Genomic DNA, 18047 nt, shown 5'->3' with positions numbered 1-18047 from the left:
AACTTCTTAAGAGAAAGAGATGAACTAAGGGCAAGAATTTCGTCTCCAATCACAATTTGATTGAATAGAGTTTTGCTCAATGCTTGTGCAACTTGTGAACTACTTGACGACTCTTAAAATAATCCTTTTATATATTTAGGGTTAGGAGAAAAGAAGACCTAAACACATAATCACGGATTCCAAGAAATCAGATCAAAATTCTGAATTTCTTAAATCTCGACAGATAAGCTGTCGAGCAAGTGTCGAGCTACGGGCTAAACAGCTTCCTTAAGCCTCAATAGATGCAGCTGTCGAGACTTAATGAATTTGCACTTCTCAGCTTGTTTCTTGGACAGACTTGATGACTTCAACATTTGATCTTGAAACCTTGTTTCTTGAAGTATTTGAACACATCCTAGAACTACCCAATTACAAGTAAAGTCTGTTTTGTCAAAAGATTAGTCAATTACATAAAATCATGACATATGTTCTTAACATGTGAACCACATATGTCCTAATACGGGATTTTAATATATATATATATATATGTTAGGTTATAAAGACTTAGGATTTTATGTATTTAGAACTCTAATGTGTATTATTGGCAAACCATGATCAAAACAAGATGTTTAGTCATGTTTAGACTTACTCAAAGTTTGTCCATTTATGTAAAGTTGGAACAAGTTGATGCAGAAATTAATTATGCTTCTCAGCCTGGTTTGATCGATCAAAGATTAGGCTCGATCAATCGAAAATCGAGTCAAATGCGTTTTCTGCAGAATTCCAATTCAGCCCTAATTTGTTTTAAAATGTTAGGGTTTTGTAATTTGCCCTAGGTATATAAGGTAAACCCTACCCACGTTTTAGTGTTGCTCATATTGCTGTTTGTGTAAATCTCTTGTGAGATCTGCGAGGAACTTTCCTTTACACAAGCTTAGGATTTCTTCAAGAGCTTGATGATCATTCAGTTGCTACCATAAGAACTTAAAGAAACACAAGCGGGTATGCTTGTACTTGTTGGAGAATCCAAGAAATAAGGAGTCCGTGGTTTCGGAGCTTGTACGTGGTCATGTTAGTAAGTTTCTATTGGTGGGTAGCAATAGGATGTTAGTGGTCTAAGTCCTATTGAACAATTTTGATTCTTTCATAGTAGATTCAGGTTTACCTTGAGGATAGCTAGGTTAAATCCTCCCTAGATTTTTACCGGTTTGGTTTCCTGGGTGATCATATTATTGTGTTATTTATCTTTCCGCTACTTTTGCATAATATGATTGTTTTAATTGTGATAACCTAGATTTGTTAATTTGGACTAAGTAACAACTTAGCTAATTACCTAGGTTAATCCAATTGTGTTTTTAAGGGGTCTAAAAACTATCAAGTGGTATCAGAGTAGGTTGCTCTCTTATTGTTGATCTTTTAATCACTGAGTTGATTCTTGACACCTGTTGTCATAGAACACGGACATTCTCTTGTTATTCCTCCTCACTTTGATGGGAATAACTATGCTTATTGGAAAGTAAGGATGAAAGCATTCCTGAAATCAATTGATGAGAGAATCTGGAACTCCGTTGAATACGGATGGGAGAAGCCCACTACTCCTATTGTGAGTGGCAAACTTCTCAAAAAGAAGCAACTGCATTCAATAGCAAAGCTATGAATGCTATCTTTAACGCTATTTCTTTGGAAGAATTTTAGAGAATCTCAAATGTTAAGGTTGCTCATACTGCTTGTAATATCCTCCAGACTGTGCATGAAGGCACAAAGGCTGTCAAAATCAACAAATTGCAGTAGTTAACTTCTAAATTTGAAAGCATTAGGATGTCTGATGATGAATCTTTTGATGAATTCTATACTAAACTTACTGATATTGTTAATTCTGCATATAACTTAGGTGAAATCTATGATCAACCTAAAATTATTAGGAAGATTATTAGATTTTTGATTGAAGATTTTAGACCCAAGGTAACTGACATCACTGAGAGTAAGGATGTGGACTCCATCCCTGTTGATGAAGTTGTAGGATCTCTTTAATCCTATGAGTTGGACCTATCTAAGACTAGCAAATCCAAATCAATGGCTCTTAAGTCAGTTGATAATGTTGATGTTGGTGGATTACATGATGAGCTCTGTGCTACAAAGATTGCTTACCTTACCAAGAACTTTAGGAATTTCCTTAGAAACAATAACAGAAGGACAAGAGATAAGAACACTGCTGAATCTAGAAACTTTAAGAAGAATGATCCCACTAAGGTTAACAACACTAATAAACCTAGAGAAAAAGTAGGTCAATTTTCAAATAATTCTATGGGTCCCCAGTGTTTTGGATGTCAAGGGTATGTTCACATGAAATCTAAATGTCCTACCTACTTGAAGTCTAAGGGTAAGGCTATGGCTGTAACCCTTAGTGATGGTGAAGTTTCTGATGATGAGTCTAGTTGTGACGAGGATGGAAACTTCATTGCTTTCACTGCTACTACAGTAGTCAACAAAAGCATATATGTTGAAGAGAATCCTTCTAATGTGGAACTCTCTAAGGACGCAGATATTCAAGAAGCCTACAATAAACTTTGCAAAGTTACTGCAAAGGATGCTATGACTGTTGAATTAGGCTTGAAGAAAATTGCATCTCTTGAGCTTGATAAGAAAATTTTGCTTGTTATACTGTTTGATGCTACTTAACTTTTGAATAATGTGAAGACTGAGAACATGCTTTTAATTGATAAAGTTAAGAATTTGAAACATGAGTTTTCTATTGCTAGAGAACAATCTAATAAGTCTGCTAGTTCTAAAATTGATCATATGCTGAGTGTTCGAAAGTCTCCTTCTGACAAAACTAGGTTAGGTTTTGTAGAAAGTATCAATGTGTCTGCACCCAATTCCATCTTTGTTCCTTCATATTCTTCTGAACCCCCTGTGAGTGAGGTTATGAGTGAGGTTGTCAAGCCCTTAGAAGTTACACCTCCTAGGAAGATCAGGGTTGATTTGAAAGAGTCTAAACCTAAGAAGCCTACCTTTTCTAAGGACAAGTCACATGATAAGCCTGCATGGGTTCGTCATTTTTGTGGAAAGTCTGGACACATTCGTCCAAACTGTTACAAGCTGCAAGCTGCTAAGAGAGTAAACAAACCAAAAGTACTTGTGCCTCAAGCACAAGATCCTATGGTACTCATTGGTGAATTGGTAAAAGTTCTAAACTTTTATTCCAATCCTAGAGTTGGTAATCATTCCCATGTGAATAAGAACTCCAATGCTCGTGGTGCATCTAAAGTTTTGGATGCAAAAGGCTTAATCTAATTAAGTCCTTCTGACATGGTCCTTGTGCTTCATTGCTATTCTTTGTGACCATTGTTCTTTGATTTTTGTTTTCTCTATTTCTAGGATTTGCATTGCATAACATACATACATTTCATTCTAGGTTGCTTTTTTTAATAATTAAAAAAAAAAGAAAGAAAAAGGAACCAGATTATGTTTTGCACTATTTTCTTGGTTTTTGAAAACAAGGTTGGTCAATTATTTTCAAATAACATGTCTTTTGTACCTTGTTTAGCTTTGATGAGCTTATTTATTGCATTTTACTAGCTTGAGCTTTATAGTGCATGTTGTGTGAGAAAGATGTTTATGGTTTTGATCACCTTGTCTTGATCTTGAAGTCACATGTCTTTGACTGTCAGACTTAAACCTTTAGAGAAAGGCATAAATAACTATCTCACCACTGTTCACTAGCCAATCATGAACACCTTAGTACATATCGTAAGATTTTGTACTTGAGAAAGTGTAGCTCATGCATAAAAAGAACATAAGGTGTAGCCTCGGTTTATATGTTAATATTAGTGTGTACATTATTGGACTTAATGTTAAATCAATCAAATAAAATTGGTGTGTACATTATCCTGGCTATTTTAATAAGTTTCTGAATAATTAAAATTTGTGTGTACAATATGAGGCAAAATCAAGAAATTTACATGATTGCAAGCTTATGATCTAGGAGATGTGGGAGTTATATGATGTAACTCTTTTAGTAATAGTCTATTTCAAATTCTATGTGATGAATTTTGTAGACTTTGTGTTTAACTGCTTTACACATATCACCTCACATGTCTCTCAAGTTTTTGCTAGCTAGACACACTACATGAGTTACTCTTTACTAAACATTGTACATGTTATTGTGTATGTCTTTAGTCTGACCAACCAAGTTTGCAAATACTTTGATTTTTTGTACAAAACAGATTTGATGATTAAGAATTTATGGAGATGTTTGATAATCTTAATTTTGGGAAAACTGGGTTTAAAACTTTGTTTTGAAACACATTTCATCACATACTCATGCATTTTGTTCATCAATTTCAATGCTTTAAGGTATTTCTAAAATATGTCTTTGTTATTTTCAAAACTATGTTTTTTCTAAAAAAAATTTGTGAGCCTTTGTCTGTTTTGATTGATCCAATCTATTTTTCGATCAATCGAAAGTGTTTTAAAATGTTTAAAGGAGCCTCTGTCTGCTTCGATTGATCCAAACTGTTTTTAGATCAATCGAAATTGTTTTAAAATTTTTAAAGAAGCCTTTGACTGTTTCGATCAATCGAAACTTGTGAATCAGGTTTTTAAAAGAAATCAGATTTCACTTATTCAAACCACTTTTTCAAACACTATTCAAAACTTTTTCTCTCTCTCCAACTCGGCAAGGCTCCACAGCAAATTTTTTGTCGTTTTCCTCCTAATTTCTTGCAAGGTTTCTCTCTCAATAAGCCGGTATGTCCATACTATCCTCTCTTTTGCATTGTTTTTCATGTTTTCATGCATTATTTCATGGTTTTTGGGTAAATTTTCGGACTATGCATAAATTGGGATTTTGGATTAATCAAGCCTTATTTTGTGAATTTGATCAATGGGTTTTGTTGCTATATTGATATATTCATGATCTATGTTGGTTAATTTGATCAATTTGGGGTTTTGTGAACTTAATTTCACAGCATTAAGGCATGCATCATGACATTTAAACTGTTCATGCGTCATATAGATTTTTGTTCTATATTTTTTTATGCTAACTTGTAGTTTACCCTTGGTTTTTTGTTTTTTGTTTTTTGCTTTTGTCTTTGTCCTTATCCTAGCACCATGCCTAGGAAGACTAGAGCCCATAGGACCCCCTCCACTTCCTTTGAATCTCCCTTTAAGAGTGAGTTGTTTAGGAATGACAAAGCAGAGAGGTTTATGAGAAACTAAACTGTAAGCGTAAAATTTGGGCTCAGCGTTATGTTGTGTTAGATGAGGTGGATCCTGCCATTAGGGCAAACCTTGAGAGTAAAGGTTGGCTATTCTTGTCAAAGGTAAATCATCCGCCCCCGACCGCCCTGATTAGAGAGTTCTTCTCGAATCTCTCTTGCCACATCTATGATTCCAACACCCTTGTTAGGAGTTGGATACAAGGTGTTGAGTTCACCATTACTCCTCAGGTAGTGGCTGATGCTCTTAGGGTTCTGGTCATTAGGGAGCCTGTCTATCCCTATGAGGAGTCTCCACCCTTAGATGATGTTATGTCATACATCACTGGGTCTTCTATCCAGTGGGGTTCTGATCCTCGGATCACGTCTGCTGAGTTTACTGAGACTGCCTATCTTTTCTTTTGGATAGCATGACATTCTTTGTGGCCTATTTCTCATCTTCACACCATCCCTCTTGAGCGATGTGTGTTTTTGTACACTTTTGTTTCTGGTGCTTCTATCAACTTTCCTCATCTATTTCTTCGTTCTTTGAACGAAGTTCATACGAGTTTTGCTGTAGCGCATGCTCTTATTCATCCTATTTTCATTCATAGGATTTTGTTGTTTTTTGGTCTAGCTGATTTCCCTTCCGGTGAGCCCGTTCATGTCATAGCTCCCATAAGTGCCACCTTCCTTAGGCAGAAGGCTGCTCATTTGAGAGTTGGTCCTACGCGTCCTAGAGGTGCGTCATCTTGTGTTGTTCCCCCTCCTCCCTCTTCTACAGGTGCTGATACGGCTGAGGCATCTGGTGCTGGTGCTGCTGATGCTGATGTTCCTCCACTGATTACTTCGGATGATTCAGACATTCAACGTACGTTGGATCATGTCTTGACCATTCAGGCGGCTCATGGACATATTTTGGTGGACGTGCTCGATGAGATCCATGCTATGTGTGTAGAGTTGGCACAGTTTCGACAATCTTCATTGCCACCTCCTTTTAATGATAGATTTTGATTGCCCTTTGGCATTCCGTCACAAAAAGGGGGAGTATATATTTGAGCTTGTAGAGTTTTTGTTTTCAGGGGGAGAGCTTTTTTGGTTGGTTGGAGCTTGTGGAGTTTAGATTGTATCTAGGTGCTTCACATTGTATGATTGTATTTTACCTTTTTTTAGCTCGTCATATTTTTGTTGGGCTATTCATGTTAGGGGGAGATACTTTTATTGCTTTATATGTTTCTTGTTTCAATTGCTTATTGATTTATATTTATGAGTTATTCATTGATATATGTCTTTATTGTGTGTTGTTTGAAATCAAGAATTTATTTTGTTTACTTGTATTTTCCATACATGCAGTTATGCATTTTGTTTAGTGTTTCAGGAAATATATAGGTTGATTCAATTGAGCTACTATCTATACTTACAACTAATGGATAGTAGTTAGGATTGGATTTGTTTTTATGCATTATTTTTGTAAAGGGCTTTTTTTTTGTAAACTTTGAGCTTTTAGTTGTGTTTTGTCACAGATTGCTAAAGGAGGAGTTTGTTAGGTTCTAAAGACTTAGGATTTTATGTATTTAGAACTCTAATGTGTATTGTTGGCAAACCATGATCAAAACAAGATGTTTAGTCGTGTTTAGACTTGCTCAAAGTTGGTTCATTTATGTAAAGTTGGAACAAGCTGATGTAGAAATTAATTATGCTTCTCGGCCTGGTTCGATCGATCGAAGCTTAGGCTCGATCAATTGAAAATCAGGTCAGATGCGTTTTCTACAGAATTCCAACTCAACCCTAGTTTTGTTTTAAAACATTTATGGTTTTGTAATTTGCCCTAGGTATATAAGGCAAACCCTGGCCATGTTTTAGTGTTGCTCATATTGCTGTTTGTGTAAATCTCTTGTGAGATCTATGAGGAACTTTCCTTTACACAAGTTTAGGATTATCAAGAAGGAGATTTCTTCAAGAGCTTGATGATCATTCAATTGTTACAAACTTAAAGAAACACAAGCGGGTGTGCTTGTACTTGCTGGAGAATCCAAAAAAGAAGGAGTCCATGGTTTCAGAGCTTGCACGTGGTCGTGTTAGTAAGTTTCTACTGGTGGGTAGTAATAGTATGTTAGTGGTCTAAGTCCTATTGAACAACTTCGATTCTTTCATAATGGATTCAAGTTTACCTTGAGGATAACTAGATTAAATCCTCCCCAGGTTTTTACCGGTTCGATTTGCTAGGTGATCATATCATTGTGTTATTTATCTTTCTGCTGCTTTTGCATGATATGATTGTTTTGATTGTGATAACCTAGATTTGTTAATTTGGACTAAGTAACTTGGCTAATTACCTTGGTTAATCCAATTGTGTTTTTAAAGGGTCTAAAAACTATCAATATATATATATATATATAATAATTGTTATTTTTATATAAAATAATGAATTTAATTTATTTTTTTTTAGAAATCTTAAATAAGGTGGGATTTAAAAAAATATTTATTTATAATCTTATATTCTTATTCACATTTTATATAAGATTTTTAACTTACTATTTACTTATGGCAATCTTGTAAATAAAGAAAAATATAAGATTATTTTTTAAGTATGAAGTTTCCCAGAAGTTTCCTTAATCTCTTTGCTGCTCAACACGTGTTTTACTTTTACCATCAGATCTCTTTTTTCTATTTTCGCAACCAAATTTCTTCCTCACAGTCTCTCACCAAGGAAGCAATGCTAGGATCACAAATTAATTCTTTACTCAAATATTCTTTCATTTAGTCTTCATCATTTGACCGTGAATCTGAGCCAGGGATGGGTTTTGCATGGCGACAATGGCGGCACTGGTGTGGTCGTTTACCATTTGAGTATGCAATGCCGACAATTGAGACAACGATGGGTCTACAATGGATTTCTCTCATGTGTGACGGCTTGAGCGGCAGCGTGACTGGGTCGGCGAAGGGTCTCTCTCTTTTCTTTTCTTTTTTCCTTCGTTTTCGCTTGTTGCTTTGCTCTGTTTGGTTTCTTTTGCTGGGTTTTGTTTTGTTTTCTTTTTTACATATTTTTTTTTAGAGTTACATGGGCTCAAGGCTGTTGACTGGGCTAGCTGGCTGAGATAGGGGGGGCCCAAGTCTTTTTTTTTGGGAAAATTTTAGCTACTCAAATTTTTTTTTTTTTTTTGGTCCCAAGGCCCGAGCTCCCTTAGGCCCTACTTGGTCCGTCCCTGAATGAAAGTAATTTTGCATTAATCACAGTCTACCATCTCAATTGATTGTAAAAAAAAGTTGTGAAATTTGCCTATCGGTAACAACAATAATTTTAGTTTTTAAAGGGTTTAGTCCTAATCTCCCTTTGATCCCCAATCCCAATAGCAAGCCAAAGACAAAGTCTTAACATCTCTTTTTGTTAACATCTTTGTAGAACACATGTGAAACCCCACCTCTCCCTTCCTCACTATATTCCCGTCTCCAAATATGATACATATATATATCTCAAACTTTCTGGAAGTAATTTAAGGAAAACGCAAAAAAAGGGGGGAAAAAAGAGTATTCAAAATGACGAGCACAGTGACACATTTTTGTAACTGGTACCGTTCTTTTCTCATCGTATGACTTTAGTTTCAATATTAACTTTTTTTTTTTGGAAGCTTAGAATAGAACATGTGGGAAAATAACACTATGATTTTCAATAATGATATAATTTTTTTTGCTCTTCATTATGAATTTTATATTATATGATAAAGAAAGCAATCCTCTCAACAAAGTCTTAGCACAACCATTTAGCTTTGGTGGTTAGAAGTGGATGTTGCATTCAATGGAAGTTTCATAACTTAATTCTATAATATCCTTATCTTTTTCCTTAGTTTGATTGGAAAACAAAGAAATGGATAGGTTCTTTTCTTTGATTGAGGAGATCTCTTATACTTGTGCATCTCTTATGCAAGTTGTTTTGACATCTGAAATTAATGCCTTGTTGTACAAGTTTCTTTTAATATTCTTTGTTTTTTGTTCATATATTTTTGTATTTTGATGCATCATACATATGTGTATATATGTTAGAAGGTTGGATAGTTTTATGAAGAAATCTACAAGGAACTGTTTATTGATTAGTTTGGTTTTTGAGAAAATGGAGTATCTTGTATTGCTTCAAAATGGTCTCATTGTTTTGTTAACTATTGCTTTCTCTTGGAAGCTTATTACATACATGTGGGGCTCCATGAAGATGGAGAAGGAACCAATGAAAGTATTGGTCATTGGTGCTGTAGGCATGCTAGCTCAACCTGACAGTCTATTTGGTTTTTTGGTCCTTGCTAGAAATATTTGATTGTCTTGTTATCATCATGAAACTCAATATTAGAAATTTGAATGCCTTTTATATTATTATATATTTATTTTTGCTGAATTTCTGAAACAGTAATCTAAATTTTCATTCAACTTGACAAATATGAATGTTCTCCAAATGATAAACCACAAATTTTCCAATTTTGTATGATTGCTTAATCTAAATTTGCTTGTATGCCTGTGGATACTTGTTTTTTTGGTTTCCTCATTATGGTATCTTTAGCTCATATAGATATCATTTATTGGTTTTGTTAGAATCAATGGTTAAATGATAAAATTCACTTTTTCCTACCTGCTTAAACTATTATGGCAAATGCTAATTTACCAGGTTTCTCCTTCACAAGAGTTAAAGTTAAAACTGACCCCAATTGTTAACAAGTGAAATTTATGGAATTTGTTGCTTTGTATTTTTTATAAATATGTTAAAATCATCATCCAATTTTTCATGAATTTTTTTCTCAATTTTTGTTAAAAATTATCTACAAAAAAGTATTTTAATTATTTTTCTTCAAATTTATCCTTAACTTAATTTGAAAATCCTGTTTTCTATTCAGTTTATGACTTCCTGCACTGATGTTCTGTGATGTAATTCTTAATGAAACTGTTTAAATTTGTGGTTTTCTTTGAAGATGAGTTTGATTGCCATTTCTGATTTCTGTAGATAATCTAAAGAAATCCTAAAAATTGTAACTGTTTTGTTGTTGAAATAATCATTGTATAATCTTATACATTGTAGTCGTTTTGAAATAGTTGGAAAGAATGATAACTGAAAAAAAAAAAAAAAAAAAAAAAAAAAAAAAAAAAAAAAAAAAAAAAAAAAGGCTTGATTTATATCAAGATGACTGTAGTCATTATGTAAAGTAGCAAGTGCATTTGATTTTCAATTCTATAGGTTTGGTATTCTTTCTTCTAGACATGATAATATATAGTTTGTGTATCTATAGCTCAAAATTTTGATTTTGTTCAACAGGGAAAATAGGTTATGCCATTGCTCCAATGATTGCAAGGGGAATCATACTAGGTCCTGATTAGCCTGTGATTTTGCACTTGCTTGATATCGCACCAGCAGCTAAAGCCTTGAATGGGGTAAAAATGGAATTTCCTGATGCTGCCTTTCCTCTTCTGAAAGGTATGTCTCTTATCTTGAGAGCTAACTCTAGGCAGATAGAACTATACTCTCCCTTGAGGTTTCTTAAATTGTCATGAACATGGTTCAATAGAGGTGCATGCTACCACGGACGTCACTGAAGCTTGTAAAGATGTCAATATTGCTATTATGCTTGGTGAATTCCCTCAAAAGGAAGGTATGGAAAGGAAGGATATGATGTCTAAGAATGTGCCTATTTACAAGGAACAGGCTTCGGCCTTGGAGGAGCATGCTGCTTCAGATTGCAAGGTGACCCCATAAATTCACTTGAGTGTGTAGATTTAAGATTTTAGGGACACCAACACAGCCACACTCGGTTTGGAATATTATCAGTTCACATTTACATTGATTTGTATTTTTTGTATATATGGCTCCATTTACTTTAAAAATTAAAAGTCCTGAAACTGGATGTTCTGAGATGTTTTGAAGTTTAAAAAGAGGAGACATTTTGGTTCTATTAATGCTGATTGAATTCATTGGATAAGATTGATGCTAATGGATTTGAGACTTTTTTTAGGATTTTAATTAATTATTTATTTTGTATTTAACGAAAATTTTTATGAGGTATTTCCTTTTCTTACTTGATTGTGAAGTTATTTCCCTTCCTTCTTTAATTTAATTTCACTACAATAGACAGGTTGATCTTAAAATTTGTTGGAATTTTTACTTCCCATGCTTCATGGTGAATACAAGCATATCTCTGTTACTTTGCTTGGTACTAACTCAAAGCAGTCTTTAAGTGCTGATTCTTGGGTTTTATCCCTCTCTCCATGTCTGGGTGTTGATTCATGGGTTTTATCCTGTTTGTTTTTATTTTACTTCCCAAAAACACATTCCCATTGAAAATTGGTCATCCTGCTCCTGCACCACCTATTACTAGATGCCCTCTAGGCCATGATAAAAATTAGTGAATCAATAAAACTAATGATCTTAGCATCCTGTTCCATTATTATTAGCTTGTGATAATATGTCCCAGTACATTCCTTGTCTCGCTATCATTTCTTATCCATACTCTTTGGCATGGTTTGTTGCTTCTATTAGTTGTAATGGCTCTGTAGCATGCCTTTTGGCATGTCCTCTGACCATTACCTGCTTTGGTAATTGATACAATCTGAATGTCTATATCTTGGTTAATGTTACTATTTTAAGTTACATCCTGGAGGGACACTTGTGCTCAGATTAGTAATATTGCTAAGCTACCTAATCTAGAGTCCCTTTACATCATAAGAATAATTGATTAGACATTCTTTATATTGCATGAAATATAGTATTTCCCTAGAAAGAAAAATCTTTCAGTCATCAGGGAGCAGTGTTTGTCCTTTCTGTCTAGATTGAAGAAGTATGTGTATCTGAATTACTAGTTCTCCAGCCCCCTCACTCACTCTAAAAATGGAAGAACAAGAAGCTACCATGAAAATGCACCATTCAAGCAAACCCTTAATACTCTAAATATTTATGTTTGTTTCTTTTGATCCTCTCAAATCTTGTGTCTCTATGTGCTCCCATTGACAACATAATTGTGCATTTTCGAGTCTAGTTTCCAACTTATTAATGAACATACTCAGTGAAAACCAGATTTCCATTATGTCTATTTCCAACATATTTATAACCAATTATATTGCCAGATTTCTAACAATTACAAATGTTGAAAGATTGAAATCTTTAAAGAGTTTTTTTTTTTTTTTTTAATCTTCACTTTTATGCAGCTAATTTTTTGAATTAATATTGTTTCCCAAGTGTTTTCTTCTTTCTTTCTTTTTTTCTTTTTTCTTTTTTTCTCTTTTTCTTCTTCTTCTTCTTCTTCTTCTTCTTTTATTTTATTTTTTTTTTTTTTGAGAAAAATATTGTTTCCTACGTTGACACCCTTTCACTACTTTATTATGCAGGTGCTAGTTATTGCCAACCCTGCAAACACCAATGCTCTCATCTTGAAAGAATTTGCTCCTTCAATCCCAGAGAAAAACATCACATGCCTAACACAACTTGATTATAACAGAGCATTAAGTCAAATAGCTGAGAGACTAAAGGTTTATGTTACTGATGTTAAGAATGTAATCATCTAGGGCAATCACTCTTCAACTCAATATCCGGACGCCAATCATGCGACTATCACCACCACAAATGGAGAGAGACCAGTCAAAGAACTTGATACTAACGATCATTGGTATCTCAAGATATCCAACATGTTTATTTTTTGCCACTTTCACATGTTTAAATTATTTGGAGACATAGGTTGATAAAGTACTTTTAAGTATTTAAATGGGAGGTAGAGCAAGCATAAGGTTCAATCCTACATACCATGATACTATTTGTCCTAAAAGATTAAGTTCTTAGGAAATGGTGAATTTAGTTATTTAACAACTCTTTTTTTTTTTTTTTAATAAATTATGGATTCTAGTAATTGTAGCTATCCCACCCCTCAAGATAAATAGTGATTGATCATCTATGAAGATAAAATTGCTCCAATGAATTTATGGCTTTCCTTAGATTACCATGCTTCTTTTAAGCAATAGCTTGGGGTGCACTATCAATTAGTACCTACATGCCATTTTCCTAACCCAGGGATCCTAATCTTTGGGGTGTAGGTGGTAACAATTTTTATACCTAAGTTTATACTCATCAAAAACAAACTTTTTCTTAAATTTGTCTTGCAACCTATTAGAGCATCTGCACCAGTTGGTGTAGACAGAAAAAGATGTGAAATTTACACATTTAAGCCCCAAAACTATCCACATCAGTCCTTCTATATTAGGAGCTGGCTTTATATTTTTGAAAAGTTATTAAACTCCAGAGTTTTAGGTTGGTGTTGGGTACATTTGGGTGCATGTTGAATATTTAGGTTGCAACTCTTTGCAGGGTCTTCAACAACATAGTTATGTTGACTATCTTCACATCTCTATGCATCCTTGTCAGGCTATTTACTTTGCTTCCCTTTCTGTTATTTATTTATTTAAATTTTGTCTATCATAGGTTAAAACTATACGGCAGTGTGGCACAGCCATTATCAAGGCTCGGAAAGCATCAAGTGCATTGTCTGCTGCAAGTGCTGCTTGTGATCATATGCGTGATTGGGTTCTCGGGACTCCTAAGGTTGATTATCTTTCATCTCAAATAGCATTGATCATGCAGAACTTATTTGCTTTCAAATTCTTCTTCTTCTTTTTTAATTATTATTATCTTTTGTAAATTTTCCTTTGGCTTTGTAATTTAGGGAACGTGGGTTTCCATGGAAGTGTATTCTGATGGTTCTTATAGGATCCCAAAGGATATTATTTACTTTTTTCCTATTAAATGTGAGAAAGGAAAATGGTCAATTGTGAAGGGTAAGTTCTGTGGCATCTATCTGTTGTAAATGCTACTTCTTCTTTCCTTAAAAGTTGAACTGCTAATGTTTTTGAAGCTACAAATCACTATAATCTGCATAAAGGAATATATGCCGTTTGTCAATTTTGTCTTAGATATAAATAATGGTTTCAGAGCGAAGGTAGTTGTTGAAGAGAGCAAGGATATATATTTGGAATATATGGACTATAAGTCTAACAATGAAATGCACAAAGCTCAGAACTCCCAGTTACTGATGAGCAATCAATGATGATATAAAACGAGGGCTAAGAGTAATACAATTGAGGATTCATGAATGAATAGTTATAAATATGATAGCCTACTATACTTTTGTGTTAGCAGTTAGCATGTTATATATTCCAAAATGTTGTGAAAAATGGTCCAAATGTTTTAATACTACTTGCATGAGACTATTTTAGTGCACTTAGTGTTTGGAACTTGCTTATGCATTGGTAGGGCTTAAGATTGATGAGTTCTCAAGGGCAAAGATGGATGTAGCAGCAAAAGACCTCATTGACAAAAAAGAAGTGGTCCATTCATGCCTCAATTAACAATAAAACCATATTCCCTCGAGAATAATGAAGAAGACCTGATAATACATGAAAAGAAAAAAGGGATTTCCAATTTCCATCCAAACTTTATGTACAAATTTTATCAGTCACTTATAAGCTTTGGAACAATGACAGAACAAGATGTGTCCTAATTTATCTTATTTCATGTGTTGGCAAAAATGTAGACTAGTTCACCAAGCACCTCCCCAAATTTAATAATCAGTTCCATGTTATTACTCATACAAATTGAAATTTGGCTATTAAAATCAAGGGCAAAATCCCTTATGTTACCAGTACTTAAAATCAGAAATTATAATTTTTCCATAGAAAGAGAAATAAACCCATCTATATTTCAAAATGAGTCAAAGAACCCTAGACAATTTGGTATGGAGAAAATTTTGAAATATAGATATATTGAAAAGGAAGATGGTAATTCTTGTAGTATAAACATCTGGTTTTAAACTAAAAACATCTGGTGAAAAGTTTCAGAAAATCAAAACAGTATTTGAAAAAGAAAAGAATACGCTGACCTTTATAAAAATTTTGTTGTAGAGGAGAGATGAGGCACAGCAGCAAATCAAATGGCAATGGCCAGCCATACGAAACTCCACTGGATCGCAAAGCAGAGCCTGATGTGAAGAGATCACTAGGGTTTTTTTTTCTCCTTCCCTTTCTCTCTATCGCAGTATTGGTAGGGTTTTTTTTTAGAGAGAGAAAATATTAAGCGGAGTGATGAGAAGAGAGGGCTAGGGTTTTTTTAGATGTGACTTTTTTTTTTTAACCGTCTTTTTTTTAATATATACACAAATGCTGCCAAATGGTGTTAACCTTGTCAATCAATATAATATATCGCTTTTTTGAGTTATACGTATCTGAATTTTAGATAGCCAGTTCCTCTAATTTTGTTTTAGAATAACCCAAATGTAACCTTTTCTATCCCAAGTTCTTTGCAGGATCTCATCGAACACCTAGTACTCATTTTAATAACCCTCTAGAACCCAATCACTAATACAGCTCCCCAACCAAAAAAAAAAAAAAAAAATCTAATTAAAACAAAATTAGCCAACATTTATAAAGTTCATCCACTTCTTTTGGATCTCTCTTTTGTTTAATTTTTCTTCCTTATTATTATTTTTTTTTATATAATGGAAGTTCACTCAACACTCCCAAATTTGTTTTCAATATGCAACATTAAGAAGTAAGAAAGCAACAACAAAGTAGCATTGATCACATGAATAAGGACCTAAATAGGCTTGCTCTTATGACTGCATTATTAAGTCATGTTACAGATGAAAAGAAGTAACTGTATAAACTCAGAAATCAACACAGAACATGTAAGGAAACCAAATGATTTAATTGTCTAAATAGTTGTATGTTCTAGCAAAAAGAGTGTTGAAATTACAACCAACAAAAAAAAAAAAAAAACTAAATAATGAATTTACTCTATATATTTATATATATATATATATATATATATATACAAAATTTAGAGATGAAGGATAACAATGCAACAACACATCAGGATTCCAAAGATAAGCACTGATTAATCACATCAAGTGCAACAATAGAAATAGAAAGCTACAGGATAATTTCTGGAATCTTGCAGAGAAAAAAATATCGTATTTCCAGATAATCATAAAAAATCTAGACCATGGGACACTCAGAACCTCTCTAACAAAAAACAGAGTGCCATTAAAGAAAAACAGACAACAATTGCATACCTTATCCAAACTCCAATACCAACAATATAGAATGCCTCCTGAACAAACAGCTATAATTATGTTTAGAAACAGAACAATCAAGCCTGTCAACAGTGCCTTGTCATTAATAACACCAGATTTAGAAAAAAACCTGAAGCATTCTATATCAGAGTCAAAGTCCCTTTTTCCCATGTACACACCACTTGTATGAGAAAAAGAAAATTAGAACCTTAATTAGGAGATATTACAAAAACAATCATCATATTCAAAATATTGTCACTCTACTTTAACTGAAAAGTTGAGATTCTTCCAAACAGAGGTATATTTATGTTGCTGAATTACATGCTCCTCCTAAAAATAACTCCATCATTGCCCAACCTTTCATTAAGCTTTGACCTTTACCACATTAGAAGTAAGTCCCTCTCTCCCACCCTCAGTTTCACAATGATTATAAAATTAACACAATTATTATGTAATAAGAGGTAAATTACTGATTCCATACAAACGAAAAGAAACTATAAAATAAACTGATACAAACCTGAAGGAGAAAGAAGCCAATGATTTGAATCATTTAGGTACTATTGGGAGAATTATACACATCATAAAACTTAAATTATAAACAATAAAAATAAATTTTAGAATAAAAAACAACAACAGAATTTTATCAAACAATTTGTAAGCATATTAATAAAATGTATATATTGATTATATCTTAGGCATAGCAAAGCTAATCAGTGCTGTCAATTTCAAAAACTTAGCAGTCTCAATTTTCAAAAGAGAAAAAATACGAATTGTAATGAATTTCGTACATGATCACTCAAAACCAAACCAATCTAATTCAAGCTAGAACTAACACAACAATAATTTAAAATGTTAAAAATTAACAATTGGCCAAATTAACTATCAGTGGCATGCTAATGGAAGCCTAACTCAAAACCAAATCTAATTGAAATAGCTAAATCTAAACCAGTCCAACCAAGAAATTCAAACCTAAATCATATTCAAACCCTAGATTTGAAAACGAAAAGGAAAAAACCAAAAACAATAACTTTACCGGTTACAGGTATACGGCGGCCTGTCTTTCTGTGCCTTACGTACTCTATCTGGGTGTATGATGTTCCAACAGAAAGACCTAAAATAAGATTGAAAAAGGAAAATAAATATTAGAAACAGAAATACCCAATGATTTCAATCCTATACTTATTTAATCTCAATGGTTTCTTAAAGATTAGAGACAGAAGCACACAAAAACCTGAAACAAAAATGAATCAAATCTAAACATATCAAAAAAAAAAAACCCAAATGGCCAAATCTAAAAAATGGGAAAAAAATTGTACCGGTGCCAATTCCAACGATCTGGGTGGCGGATGGTCATAGTTTTTTCTTCATGTGTGCTTGCGGTTCCGGTGGCCCAAGTCTGGCGAGGGAACAAGAAATGGCTAGCCATAGATATTTCTTCTCTCTTGGCGCCTACGAACTCTGCTTGCTTCTTCTATCTTCGTATCCCTTAATCAAAACCGAATCTGACCCAAAATACCAATCTAAATCATAATTAACACCCAATTGATTCTCCAAATAAAAACCAAAAACCCTAAATTTTTAAATTTAAAACAAAACTATACCAGTAGCGATTCCAATTCCGATAGTCGGGTAGTGAGTGGAGGCTTACGGTGATGGCAGAAGATCTAGGTGGCGCCCTTCTCTCTATCTCTGCCTCTCTATTTCATTCTTGACTCCTCTTTGTTCTTGACGCTTCATCTTCCTTACTTCTTCTTATTCTAGGGAAAGAAATTAGCGGACAGTTAGA

The 18047-nt window shown here is 33.7% G+C and overlaps 1 pseudogene; it reads left to right on the top strand.

Moving 5' to 3' along the window:
* Positions 1-8937: 8937 nt before the first annotated feature.
* Positions 8938-14540, top strand: LOC115984794 (annotated as a pseudogene).
* The last annotated feature ends 3507 nt before the right edge of the window (positions 14541-18047 follow it).

The sequence above is a fragment of the Quercus lobata genome, chromosome 4, assembly GCF_001633185.2.
Source record: "Quercus lobata isolate SW786 chromosome 4, ValleyOak3.0 Primary Assembly, whole genome shotgun sequence".
Lineage (NCBI taxonomy): Eukaryota > Viridiplantae > Streptophyta > Magnoliopsida > Fagales > Fagaceae > Quercus > Quercus lobata.
This window is presented reverse-complemented; position numbering and strand designations above follow the sequence as displayed.